This window comes from Pseudophryne corroboree, unplaced genomic scaffold, assembly GCF_028390025.1.
Source record: "Pseudophryne corroboree isolate aPseCor3 unplaced genomic scaffold, aPseCor3.hap2 scaffold_90, whole genome shotgun sequence".
NCBI classification, from domain to species: Eukaryota; Metazoa; Chordata; class Amphibia; order Anura; family Myobatrachidae; genus Pseudophryne; species Pseudophryne corroboree.
The window spans coordinates 138,730-155,297 of record NW_026970479.1 but is presented as its reverse complement, the minus strand read 5'-3'; the positions used below and the strand labels follow the sequence as shown (position 1 = coordinate 155,297).

Below are 16,568 nucleotides of genomic sequence, written 5' to 3'. Positions count from 1 at the left end.
CTTTGTGCTGCCTCAGTTGGATCTCCTTCACTTGACAGGGGGGTGCCCGAGCAGCGACCCTCCCCAGCTCTAGCCCAACTCCTACTTACCTGCCAGGTGAGATACTATGATCATGAAGGTGCTTCTCCCAGGGCAAGGCTCACCCATTGCACTCTGGGTGTGCTGCCCCTGCAATTTCCCCAAATGTGGGAAACTTGACTGCATAATTTGTGTTTCCCCTGGTCGGCTCTCGTATAATTCAGATCTCTTTGTCTCAGGTCTCTCTCCAGCCTAGTTTGCTGTCTGTTTCCACTTCTCTTTTCTTGAGCCCCTCCCTTCTATACCCTTGTGCACTATCCTGACTTCTCCTCCCGTCTGCTTACTTTGTGCCTTCCAATGCACAATGCAAACTACAGGTAGTGCTGCAGGGCCCACACCCTTTTACTTGCCTTACAGAGCAGCTCTGGAGCTGTTACAGTGCCCAGCTACTGCAAGAAATCAGCTTGAATGCTTCATGGGATGGGGCATGGCCAACATGAGCCCCACACCAAAGGAGGGTGGGGGTGTTTAATGCGATCTAGGGGTCATCCAAGCAGCGCAAAAGGCCGCCATGCCCTGCACGCCCCTTTTCTCTTTTCATATGCAGATGAGGGTTGAAGCCAACTTTGACCCACTGCTTGGATAACATCACCATATGCAAATCCATCTGCTGCAGGCCTTCCCCCAGGAATGCTTGCACTAGTTGTTGCATTTGGTTTGTTGTTTGGGGGTGCTTCAGTATTAGGCAGCCTTCTGCCCTCCCATGTTCATCTGAAAATATGTGTTCTCCCTGCAGTTGTTGTCCCCAGATGAGAGTTCCCTTGTGCTGCCTCAGTTGAATTTCCTTTACTTGACAGAGATGTGCCTGAGCAGCGGCCCTCCCCAGCCCTATCCCAAATCATACTTATTTTGCATAGGAGACACCATGGTCATGAAGATTGTTCACCCAGGGTGAGGTTCATTCATTGCATTCTGGGTATGCTGACCCCTGTGATTTCCCCAAATGTGGGAAACTCGCCTGCATTATTTGTGGTAGTGGGGGACTGTGTTTGTGTTTTCCGCTGGTCAGCTCTGGTAAAAGTCAGATTTCTTTGTCTCAGATCTTCCTCTAGCCTTGTTCTTCTTTCGAGAGTTCCATTGTGCTGCCTCAGTTGGATCTCCTTCACTTGACAGGGGGGTGCCCGAGCAGCGACCCTCCCCAGCTCTAGCCCAACTCCTATTTACCTGCCAGGTGAGATACTATGATCTTGAAGGTGCTTCTCCCAGGGCAAGGCTCACCCATTGCACTCTGGCTGTGCTGCCCCTGCGATTTCCCCAAATGTGGGAAACTTGACTGCATAATTTGTGTTTCCCCTGGTCGGCTCTCGTATAATTCAGATCTCTTTGTCTCAGGTCTCTCTCCAGCCTAGTTTGCTGTCTGTTTCCACTTCTCTTTTCTTGAGCTGCTCCCTTCTATGCCCTTGCGCACTATCCTGACTTCTCCCGTCTGCTTACTTTGTGCCTTCCAACGCACAATGCGAACTACAGGTAGTGCTGCAGGGCCCACACCCTTTTATTTGCCTTACAGAGCAGCTCTGGAGCTGTTACAGTGCCCAGCTGCTGCAAGAAATCAGCTTGAATGCTTCAGGGGCTGGGGCATAGTCAACATGAGCCCCACACCGAAGGAGGGTGGAGGTGTTTAATGCGAACTAGGGGTCATCCAAGCGCCGCAAAATGCCGCCATGCCCTGCATAACCCTTTTCTCTTTTCATATGCAGATGAGGGTTCCAGCCAACTTTGGCCCACTGCTTGGATGACATCACCGTATGCAAATTCGTCTCCTGCAGACCTTCCCCCAGGAATGCTTGTACTAGTTATTGCATATGGTTTGATATTTGATGGTGCTTCAGTATTAGGCAGCCTTCCGCCCTCCCATGTTCATCTGAAAAGATGTGGTCTCCCTGCAGTTGTTGTCCCCAGACGAGAGTTCCCTTGTGCTTCCTCAGTTGAATCTCCTTAACTTGACGGGGGAGGGGCTGCCCGAGCAGCCACCCTCCCCAGCCCTATCCCAACTCATGCTTATTTTGCATATGAGATCTCTATATCATGAAGATTGTTCTCACAGGGTGAGGTTCATCCATTATATTTTAAAATAGGAAGGTTCAAATTACATATTTGAATTGCATCTATGTGCTGGATTCAAATGTCCCCCCCCCCTTCCTTTCTCAATTGTGCCCATCAGCAGCTATTCTAAGGTTGCTGCCAATGGGTGTGACACATTAATTTCTTCTGTGGGGTACACTGGACTCCACAAGGATTCACATTGGGGTGTAGAGTAGGATCTTGATCTGAGGCACCAACCGGCTCAAAGCTTTTGACTGTTCCCAAGATGCTCAGCGCATTCTCCTCTATAACCCCGCTTCCATGAACAGGGAGCTCAGTTTGTAGTTGTTGCCTTCAGTAGCAGGCCACTTAACAGGGGCCTGCCTCAAGCAGCCTATTCTTAGCTATTAATTTTGACAAGAAAAGAAGAACTTTTTTTATGAGAATCTACAAGGGCTGCAGCAGGCTAGGTCTAATAGACATCTTTACTGCAGCTTCATCACTCCCAGCGGCACTGTATACTCCCGTGCCCTGGTTGCTGGGTCACTGCAGCGGAGGCTCCGGTTTCTTCCTAAGGTCAGTCACACACAATGTAACACCCCGGTATAACAAGTGTGTAAACTATGTGGAACAGGTCAGGGATACCTTGATGGACTATTCCTCCTTCAGCAGCAGCTCTTCTCTATTCCTGGCAGAGAGGCAAGGTTTCCCCAGACACAAAGAAAGGCAGGCAGGGCTTTGTATGAAAGAATAAATGGTTTACCACATAACTCAGAAAAGGAACTGATTACAGAAGGGAAGGGAAAGATTTGATTCAAGCAACTTAAACACAGACACCATATACACTTTAAGTCATTACACAAATGGTAATATAACTAAATCTGAGATTAATACTATGTTGCTTAGTAATAGAAATCAACTTATGCAGACAATATTTAAGTCCCAGATAACATTGGTGTCACTGCAGGGAGTCTCTATGTGCACGTTGGGGCCCGGTTATGTTGTTACATAGTTATATGCAGCTATTGTCTCCTTTAGCTGTGAACAAAATATTGTAGCTCTGTGTAGTAAAGATGATTGTTTAAAACAAACTGGAGCTGCTTCCCATGTAAATCGCTGCATAGGTATAGTAAATATAGGATAATGTCCTTTGCAGTGGAGTAGGTTTCAGTATAAATATGGATTTATCTCACCCAGTCAATAGATGTTTCTGAGGCAGTTTCCCCTCAGATGTAGGCCAGTCAGCATTGGTATAAAGGCTTTATACTCTCCTGTCTCTGACACTTGCTGTGCACTCTCTTGGCTGAGAGTGTCATGGCGTTCTTACTTGTTAATTGCTGCACTTCCACTGCTGTATTTTGCACTACTGCTTACTCTCTCATGCAATTTTCAGCTTATTTGTCTCCCCTCTCTCAGCTGCTCATCTCTGCGTAATGGCGTCGCCAGCTCTTTCCTCACCATGGCTCCAACTGACTTCTCAAACTGCTGTTCAATTTTCTTTTAAATAAACTTTATTTAAAATGGCACAGGCAACTACACTGTTGTCAAAAATGTCCTTGTTGTTATGGGATATCACACGTGCCCCCCCCCAAAACATGCGTGTCCTCACGCATTTTGGTTTTATCCCTATATAAACTTCTCACTATATCCAGTCACATTCATTAGTGAACACAGATTATGTCTGAAACATTAACATTTATCAACATTTTTAACATCAGTATCTGATAGGTATAATTCCTTTTGTGCTATAGTACATTAACACATGCTCCTGGAGCAATCGGTTGAAATCTGGACAGTATATGGTCTTGAAAAGTTTGTCTAGGAAACCTCAACCCCCCTGCCATGGATGAGTATTGAACTCTTTCTAAACTGTCTTTGGGACATGCTGTACAAAACTGCAGCTGACTATGGTGGTTTTCTGTTTTGCAAGCCCTAGTCTTCTTGCCTCCTTGTCGGTGACAAACCACCTTAGTCTGCTGTAAATACATTTTATGAGCCTCTTCCATTCCATCTTGGGATTCAGTATCACAGCTGGTTTGGGACAATGGATTCTGGAGAGAAAGAGGCAGCAAGGTTCTTCTTACAGAACAGGTTGGACAGTTTCGGCACCATCTCTTGATGTCTTCCCTCATTTCAACCCAAAAGAACTTTTTCCAGATGCTTGTTTCCATCCTTTTGCACCCAGGGTGACCTGACTTGTCGTGATATTCTTCAAGCACATAACAAGCACTTTGTCTTGGAATTACAAGTTGACTGATCCTATAATGAGTATTAGGATCCACACTACATCGAACCAACTGTCCTTTCTCTTCAAACAGCCTTTCTCGCTGTCTCAACAACTTCAGGAGTTCTGGCGAGGATTCTTGCCTTTGTCGCTTGGTCAGGTATTTCCCAATCTTCAGTAAGGCTTTGAGGTGTCTTATCATCTGACTTTTATCTTGCAGGTGGTCAAAACTGGTTCATTGAATAGGTTGCTCACAGTTTCTAGAACTGGATGCTATATTATTCATGCCTAACATTGAAGCATTCTTTCGGATAATCTGGACACTGGAGATGGGCATTTCTATCATTATTTGGCTGGCCTTATTTTTTTCATGTTCCTCTCTTACAGATAATTCTGTTATCATTCTTCCCTTTTGTTTGGCTATCCCAGGTTGAAGGCCTTGTTTCTCCTGGAGCTTGTCAGTTTGAAACTCTCCTTGGAGTGCTGCTACGAGCTCCTCACAGCAGTTCCGCAACACATTCATGCCCACTATCACTGGAGGCAATCCATCATCTTGGGCAGTGGTGATGATGAAGCCTTGCTGTGGTAGCACTGTTCGTCCGATTTGAATTTCAGCTTCCCAGTATCCTTTGCAAGGGATGCAGTGCCCATTGCTTGCAATCGGGTTTATCAATGTGGAAGTTGACGGAAACATCTGTTCCTCAGTCCAATGCTGCTCAAACTGTGTTGCTTGTATTGTGGTCACTTGTGATCCAGTGTCTAAGAGAGCGGGCATTGAGACTCCATTGATGCAAACTTGAACCACCGGGCATTGGCTAACATAACGGGTTAACCACATGAATTTGGAGTTTAAATGATCTGGCTGCTCAAATTCTCTCTTAATTTGTCCGCTTCCTTCACAGCTTTGAAAAATGGGTCGCCTTTGGGAGGCAAAGTGGTTGGAAAAAAGTGTCTCCCTGTTTCTATGTAGGTCCCATTGGGAACTGTTCAGTGGTCTCCTCTCCTGGCACCATTCCATTTCTTCATGGAGCAGTGCCTGCTGTCTCTTCAGAATCTGCAGGTCTCTGCGCATCTCTGTCACACCACGTGTCAGTTCAGCCAGCAGACTTCGTAACTCACTAGAAGAGTCAAATATGCATGTCTTTGAACATGGCACTGTCACTCCTTTTACTGTAGGTGGGTAAGTAGCTCCTTTAAAACTTGACTCCTGGGCATCAGAATTCTCTTGATACCGTGGCATCTCTGGAATAGACTCTTGTGGAACAGCCCCTGAAGTAAGACTGGAGCCTAGAACTTTAATCGCAGCCTCTTTAAAATCCAGGAATGTGCTTCCAGGCTTCTGCAATCTCAATAGTCGCAGCTGAGTTTTTACAAATTCGCCCCTTGCAACTTCAGTGAACTGGTCCAATAACATTTTCTCTTTGTCATGCACTTCCTCAGGGTCTGCTTGCTGAACATCTCTGAGTGCTTCCTGAAAGCTGAGGGCATAGCCCCGTAGTGACTCTCCTGGTTGTTGCTTTCGAGCAAAGAAGTGCATTTTAAGTTCTGACACTGTCCTTGTGTCAAATGTGGTAGCAAGCCTGTTGAGGATCTGGTCCACAGTCTTCTTCTCTTCAGTAGGCCAGGAAGTAACCTCTCTAAGTGCAAGCCCTTTCAACTGTCCCATCAAGATCTCCAACTTTTGCTGCTCTTTCAGCGGGTACAGACGAAACAAAGACTGCAGTAGTATCCTCATCAGTTTATTTTTGTCAATTACCATTTTAATAATCGGGTAAAGAAAATTAAGTGGATTTTTGAAAGAAAACAATACTGTCAATATACTATTAAAACAAATTAAAATGGTAAAAGTTATTGTACTTTAAGTAAAAATAAAAGAGCAAAAATATCAATCCCAGTTTTGGATTACTTTAATTAACAAAAAAAAATGCATATAGCAGAGGATAGTTTCAATCTGCCTACCTCTGGGCTATGGACCCAGCATGCTTCCATTACAGTACTCTGCTGCACATGTAATTGCAAGAGATCCTGAAGCACTCACTCATCATGGGAAAGTACCAATGTGTTTCTTCATTGGTTGATGGAAGAAACATCTTACAAAAACTCTCCAGATTATTGACTATTTAAAGTTTTTCTTGGAAACGTTCTAGATGAATGCTTATCAGCCTTTGTCAGTATGTACTTTTGCAAAGTGTCGCTGTGGCGCAATCAGTTAGTGTGTAAGGCTATTAACCAAAAGGTTGGTGGTTCAATCCCACCCAGGGATGTAATTGACCTTGTTATCAGATTTTGGTGATCTTTAAGTAGACAAGTCAAAATTTCAAAAACCCCTCTTATGGTGTAGGGTACCTGGCCTTCTCTGATGTAATCAGAGTTAGATTTGATTCAGTGATTTTATAAAAACAGCTAGGAAGCACAATTTAGCAGTGGTTTGCAGAGAAAAAGAAATATGCTGGCAAAAAAATCCAATTGAGTGATTAAACAGCTCTTCATTTTCTGGCTTTACTTTTATGCTAACAAATTTGTTCTCTGAAAAGTGTCCACAAAGCCAAATATCTGATTAACATCTTTGTAGGGATGGTTTTTCACCTATTACTAAATTAAACTTGCTTCATTGGAAAGGCAGCAAGATGCATCCTCATTTCAATATCTACTGAAATAATACAGGTTGACACCAGGAAACATTAACGCCACTGCATCCTTGCTGCTTTCTCATGTGGAAGTCTGTTTAATGTGAAAACAAGGTGATATCTAATTAGCACACAGGTAAGGAATTAAGAAAATCTTTATTTAAGGGTGAAGATGTTTCTCACAAAATCATTGCCCCAATGCATCATTGAAATTCAAGCTGGAAAGATGATTTTAATATATCACTTGTACATTTTGTATTGCTCTTCTGGTGACAATGTAGTTTGTTTTTGTCAATTACCATTTTAATAATAGGGTAAAGAAAATTAAGTGGATTTTTGAAAGAAAACAATACTGTCAATATACTATTAAAACAAATTAAAATGGTAAAAGTTATTGTACTTTAAGTAAAAATAAAAGCTAAAATATCAATCCCAGTTTTGGATTACTTTAATGAACAAAAAAATATGCATATAGCAAAGGATAGTTTCAATCTGCCTACCTCTGGGTTATGGACCCAGCATGCTTCCATTACAGTACTCTGCTGCACATGTAAGTGCAAGAGATCCTGAAGCACTCACTCATCATGCGAAAGTACCAATGTGTTTCTTCATTGGTTGCTGGAAGAAACATCTTACAAAAACTCTCCAGATTATTGACTTTTTAAAGTTTTTCTAGGAAACGTTCTAGATGAATGCTTATTAGTCTTTGTCAGTATTTACTTTTTTCAAAGTGTCTCTGTGGCGCAATCGGTTAGTGTGTTCAGCTATTAATCAAAAGGTTGGTGGTTCAATCCCACCCAGGGACGTGATTGACCTTGTGATCAGATTTTGGTGATATTTAAGTAGACAAGTCAAAATTGCAAACCCCCTCTTATGGTGTAGGGTACCTGGCCTTCTCTGATGTAATCAGAGTTAGATTTGATTAAGTGATTTTTTAAAAAAAACAGCTAGGAAGCACAATTTAGCAGTGAGTTGCAGAGAAAAAGAAAAATGCTGGCAGAAAAATCCAATTGAGTGATTAAACAGCTCTTCATTTTCTGGCTTTATTTTTATGATAACAAATTTGTTCTCTGAAAAGTGTCCACAAAGCCAAGTATCTGATTAACATCTTTGTAGGGATGGTTTTTCACCTATTACTAAATTAAACTTGCTTCATTGGAAAGGCAGCAAGATGCATCCTCATTTCAATATCTACGGAAATAATACAGGTTGACACCATGAAACATTAACGCCACTGCATCTTTGCTGTTTTCTCATGTGGAAGTCTGTTTAATGTGAAAACAAGGTGATATCTAATTAGCACACAGGTAAGGAATTAAGAAAATCTTTATTTAAGGGTGAAGATGTTTCTCACAAAATCGTTGCCCCAATGCATCATTGAAATCCAAGCTGGAAAGATGATTTTAATATATTACTTGAACATTTTATATTGCTCTTCTGGTGATAATGTAGTTTGTTTTTGTCAATTACCATTTTAATAATCGGGTAAAGAAAATTAAGTGGATTTTTGAAAGAAAACAATATTGTCAATATACTATTAAAACAAATTAAAATGGTAAAAGTTATTGTACTTTAAGTAAAAATAAAAGAGCAAAAATATCAATCCCAGTTTTGGATTACTTTAATTAACAAAAAAAAATGCATATAGCAGAGGATAGTTTCAATCTGCCTACCTCTGGGTTATGGACCCAGCATGCTTCCATTACAGTACTCTGCTGCACATGTAAGTGCAAGAGATCCTGAAGCACTCACTCATCATGGGAAAGTACCAATGTGTTTCTTCATTGGTTGATGGAAGAAACATCTTACAAAAACTCTCCACATTATTGACTTTTTAAAATGTTTCTAGGAATCGTTCTAGATGAATGCTTATTAGCCTTTGTCAGTATGGACTTTTGCAAAGTGTTGCTGTGGTGCAATCAGTTACTGTGTAAGGCTATTAACCAAAAGGTTGGTGGTTCAATCCCACCCAGGGACGTAATTGACCTCGTTATCAGATTTTGGTGATCTTTATGTAGACAAGTCAAAATTTCGAAAACCCCTGTTATGGTGTAGGGTACCTGGCCTTCTCTGATGTAATCAGAGTTAGATTTGATTCAGTGATTTTATAAAAACAGCTAGGAAGCACAATTTAGCAGTGGGTTGCAGAGAAAAAGAAATATGCTGGCAAAAAAATCCAATTGAGTGATTAAATAGCTCTTCATTTTCTGGCTTTATTTTTATGCTAACAAATTTGTTCTCTGAAAAGTGTCCACAAAGCCAAGTATCTGATTAACATCTTTGTAGGGATGGTTTTTCACCTATTACTAAATTAAACTTGCTTCATTGGAAAGGCAACAAGATGCATCCTCATTTCAATATCTACTGAAATAATACAGGTTGACACCAGGAAACATTAACGCCACTGCATCCTTGCTGCTTTCTCATGTGGAAGTCTGTTTAATGTGAAAACAAGGTGATATCTAATTAGCACACAGGTAAGGAATTAAGAAAATCTTTATTTAAGGGTGAAGATGTTTCTCACAAAATCGTTGCCCCAATGCATCATTTAAATTCAAGCTGGAAAGATGATTTTAATATATCATTTGTACATTTTGTATTGCTCTTCTGGTGACAATGTAGTTTGTTTTTGTCAATTACCATTTTAATAATCGGGTAAAGAAAATTAATTGGATTTTTGAAAGAAAACAATACTGTCAATATACTATTAAAACAAATTAAAATGGTAAAAGTTATTGTACTTTAAGTAAAAATAAAAGAGCAAAAATATCAATCCCAGTTTTGGATTACTTTAATTAACAAAAAAAAATGCATATAGCAGAGGATAGTTTCAATCTGCCTACCTCTGGGTTATGGACCCAGCATGCTTCCATTACAGTACTCTGCTGCACATGTAAGTGCAAGAGATCCTGAAGCACTCACTCATCATGGGAAAGTACCAATGTGTTTCTTCATTGGTTGATGGAAGAAACATCTTACAAAAACTCTCCACATTATTGACTTTTTAAAATGTTTCTAGGAATCGTTCTAGATGAATGCTTATTAGCCTTTGTCAGTATGGACTTTTGCAAAGTGTTGCTGTGGCGCAATCAGTTACTGTGTAAGGCTATTAACCAAAAGGTTGGTGGTTCAATCCCACCCAGGGATGTAATTGACCTTGTTATCAGATTTTGGTGATCTTTATGTAGACAAGTCAAAATTTCAAACCCCCTCTTATGGTGTAGGGTACCTGGCCTTCTCTGATGTAATCAGAGTTAGATTTGATTCAGTGATTTTATAAAAACAGCTAGGAAGCACAATTTAGCAGTGGGTTGCTGAGAAAAAGAAATATGCTGGCAAAAAAATCCAATTGAGTGATTAAACAGCTCTTCATTTTCTGGCTTTATTTTTATGCTAACAAATTTGTTCTCTGAAAAGTGTCCACAAAGCCAAGTTTCTGATTAACACATTTGTAGGGATGGTTTTTCACCTATTACTAAATTTAACTTGCTTCATTGGAAAGGCAGCAAGATGCATCCTCATTTGAATATCTACTGAAATAATACAGGTTGACACCAGGAAACATTAACGCCACTGCATCCTTGCTGCTTTCTCATGTGGAAGTCTGTTTAATGTGAAAACAAGGTGATATCTAATTAGCACACAGGTAAGGAATTAAGAAAATCTTTATTTAAGGGTGAAGATGTTTCTCACAAAATCGTTGCCCCAATGCATCATTGAAATTCAAGCTGGAAAGATGATTTTAATATATCACTTGTACATTTTGTATTGCTCTTCTGGTGACAATGTAGTTTGTTTTTGTCAATTACCATTTTAATAATCGGGTAAAGAAAATTAAGTGGATTTTTGAAAGAAAACAATACTGTCAATATACTATTAAAACAAATGAAAATGGTAAAAGTTATTGTACTTTAAGTAAAAATAAAAGAGCAAAAATATCAATCCCAGTTTTGGATTACTTTAATTAACAAAAAAAAACGCATATAGCAGAGGATAGTTTCAATCTGCCTACCTCTGGGCTATGGACCCAGCATGCTTCCATTACAGTACTCTGCTGCACATGTAATTGCAAGAGATCCTGAAGTACTCACTCATCATGGGAAAGTACCAATGTGTTTCTTCATTGGTTGATGGAAGAAACATCTTACAAAAACTCTCCAGATTATTGACTATTTAAAGTTTTTCTAGGAAACGTTCTAGATGAATGCTTATTAGCCTTTGTCAGTATGTACTTTTGCAAAGTGTCGCTGTGGCGCAATCAGTTAGTGTGTACGGCTATTAACCAAAAGGTTGGTGGTTCAATCCCACCCAGGGATGTAATTGACCTTGTTATCAGATTTTGGTGATCTTTAAGTAGACAAGTCAAAATTTCAAAAACCCCTGTTATGGTGTAGGGTACCTGGCCTTCTCTGATGTAATCAGAGTTAGATTTGATTCAGTGATTTTATAAAAACAGCTAGGAAGCACAATTTAGCAGCGGTTTGCAGAGAAAAAGAAATATGCTGGCAAAAAAATCCAATTGAGTGATTAAACAGCTCTTCATTTTCTGGCTTTATTTTTATGCTAACAAATTTGTTCTCTGAAAAGTGTCCACAAAGCCAAGTATCTGATTAACATCTTTGTAGGGATGGTTTTTCACCTATTGCTAAATTAAACTTGCTTTATTGGAAAGGCAGCAAGATGCATCCTCATTTCAATATCTACTGAAATAATACAGGTTGACACCAGGAAACATTAACGCCACTGCATCCTTGCTGCTTTCTCATGTGGAAGTCTGTTTAATGTGAAAACAAGGTGATATCTAATTAGCACACAGGTAAGGAATTAAGAAAATCTTTATTTAAGGGTGAAGATGTTTCTCACAAAATCGTTGCCCCAATGCATCATTGAAATTCAAGCTGGAAAGATGATTTTAATATATCACTTGTACATTTTGTATTGCTCTTCTGGTGACAATGTAGTTTGTTTTTGTCAATTACCATTTTAATAATAGGGTAAAGAAAATTAAGTGGATTTTTGAAAGAAAACAATACTGTCAATATACTATTAAAACAAATTAAAATGGTAAAAGTTATTGTACTTTAAGTAAAAATAAAAGAGCAAAAATATCAATCCCAGTTTTGGATTACTTTAATTAACAAAAAAAAAATGCATATAGCAGAGGATAGTTTCAATCTGCCTACCTCTGGGTTAAGGGGCCCAGCATGCTTCCATTGCAGTACTCTGCTGCACATGTAAGTGCAAGAGATTCTGAAGCACTCACTCATCATGGGAAAGTACCAATGTGTTTCTTCATTGGTTGATGGAAGAAACATCTTACAAAAACTCTCCAGATTATTGACTTTTTAAAGTTTTCTAGGAAACGTTCTAGATGAATGCTTATTAGCCTTTGTCAGTATGTACTTTTGCAAAGTGTCTCTGTGGTGCAATCGGTTAGTGTGTTTGGTTATTAACCAAAGGGTTGGTGGTTCAATCCCACCCAGGGATGTTATTGACCTTGTCATCAGATTTTGGTGATCTTTAAGTAGACAAGTCAAAATTTCAAACCCCCTCTTATGGTGTAGGGTACCTGGCCTACTCTGATGTAATCAGAGTTAGATTTGATTAAGTGATTTTATCAAAAAACAGCTAGGAAGCACAATTTAGCAGTGGTTTGCAGAGAAAATGAAATATGTTGGCAGAAAAATCCAATTGAGTGATTAAACAGCTCTTCATTTTCTGGCTTTATTTTTATGCTAACTAATTTATTCTCTGAAAAGTGTCCACAAAGCCAAGTATCGGATTAACATCTTTGTAGGGATGGTTTTTCACCTATTACTAAATTAAACTTGCTTCATTGGAAAGGCAGCAAGATGCATCCTCATTTCAATATCTACTGAAATAATACAGGTTGACACCAGGAAACATTAACGCCACTGCATCCTTGCTGCTTTCTCATGTGGAAGTCTGTTTAATGTGAAAACAAGGTGATATCTAATTAGCACACAGGTAAGGAATTAAGAAAATCTTTATTTAAGGGTAAGATGTTTCTCACAAAATCGTTGCCCCAATGCATCATTGAAATTCAAGCTGGAAAGATGATTTTAATATATCACTTGTACATTTTGTATTGCTCTTCTGGTGACAATGTAGTTTGTTTTTGTCAATTACCATTTTAATAATCGGGTAAAGAAAATTAAGTGGATTTTTGAAAGAAAACAATACTGTCTATATACTATTAAAACAAATTAAAAAGGTAAAAGTTATTGTACTTTAAGTAAAATAAAAAGAGCAAAAATATCAATCCCAGTTTTGGATTACTTTAATTAACAAAAAAAAATGCATATAGCAGAGGATAATTTCAATCTGCCTACGTCTGGGTTATGGACCCAGCATGCTTCCATTACAGTACTCTGCTGCACATGTAAGTGCAAGAGATCCTGAAGCACTCACTCATCATGGGAAAGTACCAATGTGTTTCTTCATTGGTTGATGGAAGAAACATCTTACAAAAACTCTCCAGATTATTGACTATTTAAAGTTTTTCTAGGAAACGTTCTAGATGAATGCTTATTAGCCTTTGTCAGTATGTACTTTCACAAAGTGTCGCTGTAGCGCAATCAGTTAGTGTGTACGGCTATTAACCAAAAAGTTGGTGGTTCAATCCCACCCAGGGACGTAATTGACCTTGTGATCAGATTTTGGTGATATTTAAGTAGACAAGTCAAAATTTCAAACCCTCTCTTATGGTGTAGGGTACCTGGCCTACTCTGATGTAATCAGTTAGATTTGATTAAGTGATTTTATAAAAAAAACAGCTAGGAAGCACAATTTAGCAGTGGGTTGCAGAGAAAAAGAAATATGCTGGCAGAAAAATCCAATTGAGTGATTAAACAGCTCTTCATTTTCTGGCTTTATTTTTATGCTAACAAATTTGTTCTCTGAAAAGAGTCCACAAAGCCAAGTATCTGATTAACACCTTTGTAGGGATGGTTTTTCACCTATTACTAAATTAAACATGCTTCATTGGAAAGGCAGCAAGATGCATCCTCATTTCAATATCTACTGAAATAATACAGGTTGACACCAGGAAACATTAACGCCACTGCATCCTTGCTGCTTTCTCATGTGGAAGTCTGTTTAATGTGAAAACAAGGTGATATCTAATTAGCACACAGGTAAGGAATTAAGAAAATCTTTATTTAAGGGTGAAGAGGTTTCTCACAAAATCGTTGCCCCAATGCATCATTGAAATTCAAGCTGGAAAGATGATTTTAATATATCACTTGTACATTTTGTATTGCTCTTCTGGTGACAATGTAGTTTGTTTTTGTCAATTACCATTTGAATAATAGGGTAAAGAAAATTAAGTGGATTTTTGAAAGAAAACAATACTGTCAATATACTATTAAAACAAATTAAAATAATAAAAGTTATTGTACTTTAAGTAAAAATAAAAGAGCAAAAATATCAATCCCAGTTTTGGATTACTTTAATTAACAAAAAAAAATGCATATAGCAGAGGATAGTTTCAATCTGCCTACCTCTGGGTTATGGGCACAGCATGCTTCCATTGCAGTACTCTGCTGCACATGTAAGTGCAAGAGATCCTGAAGCACTCACTCATCATGGGAAAGTACCAATGTGTTTCTTCATTGGTTGATGGAAGAAACATCTTACAAAAACTCTCCAGATTATTGACTTTTTAAAGTTTTTCTAGGAAACGTTCTAGATGAATGCTTATTAGCCTTTGTCAGTATATGCTTTTGCAATGTGTCTCTGTGGCGCAATCAGTTAGCGTGTTCGGTTATTAACCAAAAGGTTGGTGGTTCAATCCTACCCAGGGACGTAATTTACCTTGTTATCAGATTTTGGTGATCTTTAAGTAGACAAGTCAAAATTTCAAACCCCCTCTTATGGTGTAGGGTACCTGGCCTTCTCTGATGTAATCAGAGTTAGATTTGATTAAGTGATTTTATAAAAGAACAGCTAGGAAGCACAACTTAGCAGTGGGTTGCAGAGAAAAAGAAATAAGCTTGCAGAAAAATCCAATTGAGTGATTAAACAGCTCTTCATTTTCTGGCTTTATTTTTATGCTAACAAATTTGTTCTCTGAAAAGTGTCCACAAAGCCAAGTATCTGATTAACACCTTTGTAGGGATGGTTTTTCACCTATTACTAAATTAAACTTGCTTCATTGGAAAGGCAGCAAGTGATGTCATCCAAGCAGTGGGTCAAAGTTGGCTTCATCCCTCGTCTGCTTCTGAAAAGAGAAAAGGGATATGCAGGGCATGGCGGCCTTTTGCGACGCTTGGATGACCCCTAGTTCGCAATAAACACCCCCACCCTCCTTCGGTGTGGGGCTCATGTTGGCCATGCCCCAGCCCCTAAAGCATTCAAGCTGATTTCTTGCAGCAGCTGGGTACTGTAACAGCTCCAGAGCTGCTCTGTAAGGCAAGTAAAAGGGTGTGGGCCCTGCAGCACTACCTGTAGTTTGCATTGTGCATTGGAAGGCACAAAGTAAGCAGACGGGAGGAGAAGTCAGGATAGTGCACAAGGTTATAGAAGGGATGGGCTCAAGAAAAGAGAAGTGGAAACAGACAGCATACTAGGCTGGAGAGAGACCTGAGACAAAGAGATCTGAATTATACGAGAGCCGTCCAGGGGAAACACAAATTATGCAGTCAAGTTTCCCACATTTGGGGAAATCGCAAGGGGCAGCACACCCAGAGTGCAATGGGTGAGCCTTGCCCTGGGAGAAGCACCTTCATGATCATAGTATCTCACCTGGCAGGTTAGTAGGAGTTGGGCTAGAGCTGGGGAGGGTCGCTGCTCGGGCACTACCTTTCAAGTGAAGGAGATCCAACTGAGGCAGCACAAGGGAACTCTCAAAAGAAGAACAAGGCTAGAGGAAGATCTGAGACAAAGAAATCTGACTTTTACCAGAGCTGACCAGAGGAAAGCACAAACACTGTCCACCACTACCACAAATAATGCAGTCGAGTTTCCCACATTTGGGGAAATCACAGGGGTCAGCATACCCAGAATGCAATGAATGAACCTCACCCTGGGAGAACAATCTTCATGACAATAGTATCTCCTATGCAAAATAAGTATGATTTGGGATAGATGATACTGGATGTGTACACAACCGCCCACACACCAACCTTGTGTGGACAGAAGTATACACTCTCCGGCGCCAGTACCCGCTGGATCAAGGAGATTTTAGACAATGGCGGAGACTGCTGCTCCTGATACAGGGATAATTGCAATCCCTATATTGAACAAAAAAACACAAAAACTACCCACACAGGTGTGACCCTCTGTAGGAAATCAGTAGCGCTGTCCCCACCATTTATCGGAGATAATCAATAAATAATTAAAAAATGGCTAATTACTATTAAATTTTAAAACATATAAATCATATTTTATTAACATATATTGCTGCAGCAAAATTGACATACATAAAAATGCATATTGTGTATAGTGGATGCCTTTAATGTAAATGCTCCACATACACAAATGTATATACTTAATTACGTTTATTCTCTGAGGCTTGGATTTTAATAAGCTGACTTCAAAATGTCCACATAGATTAATGATAGACCAATGAGCTCGGCATTTACGGACACTGCTTG

General features: G+C 39.6%; 5 non-coding genes across 5 annotated transcripts; 3 read left to right on the top strand and 2 right to left on the bottom strand.

The window, feature by feature from the left end:
• Window positions 1-81: 81 nt before the first annotated feature.
• Window positions 82-244, top strand: LOC135045163 (U1 spliceosomal RNA). Its single transcript, XR_010237692.1, has one exon. It is a non-coding gene; the product is annotated as a U1 spliceosomal RNA (small nuclear RNA).
• A 674-nt stretch (window positions 245-918) lies between these two features.
• On the top strand, window positions 919-1,082 carry LOC135045086 (U1 spliceosomal RNA). Its single transcript, XR_010237619.1, has one exon. It is a non-coding gene; the product is annotated as a U1 spliceosomal RNA (small nuclear RNA).
• Window positions 1,083-1,234: 152 nt separating this feature from the next.
• Window positions 1,235-1,397, top strand: LOC135044533 (U1 spliceosomal RNA). Its single transcript, XR_010237112.1, has one exon. It is a non-coding gene; the product is annotated as a U1 spliceosomal RNA (small nuclear RNA).
• A 14,171-nt stretch (window positions 1,398-15,568) lies between these two features.
• Window positions 15,569-15,732, bottom strand: LOC135045152 (U1 spliceosomal RNA). Its single transcript, XR_010237681.1, has one exon. It is a non-coding gene; the product is annotated as a U1 spliceosomal RNA (small nuclear RNA).
• A 151-nt stretch (window positions 15,733-15,883) lies between these two features.
• On the bottom strand, window positions 15,884-16,047 carry LOC135044947 (U1 spliceosomal RNA). The gene has a single exon (XR_010237483.1). It is a non-coding gene; the product is annotated as a U1 spliceosomal RNA (small nuclear RNA).
• Between the last annotated feature and the right edge of the window lie 521 nt (window positions 16,048-16,568).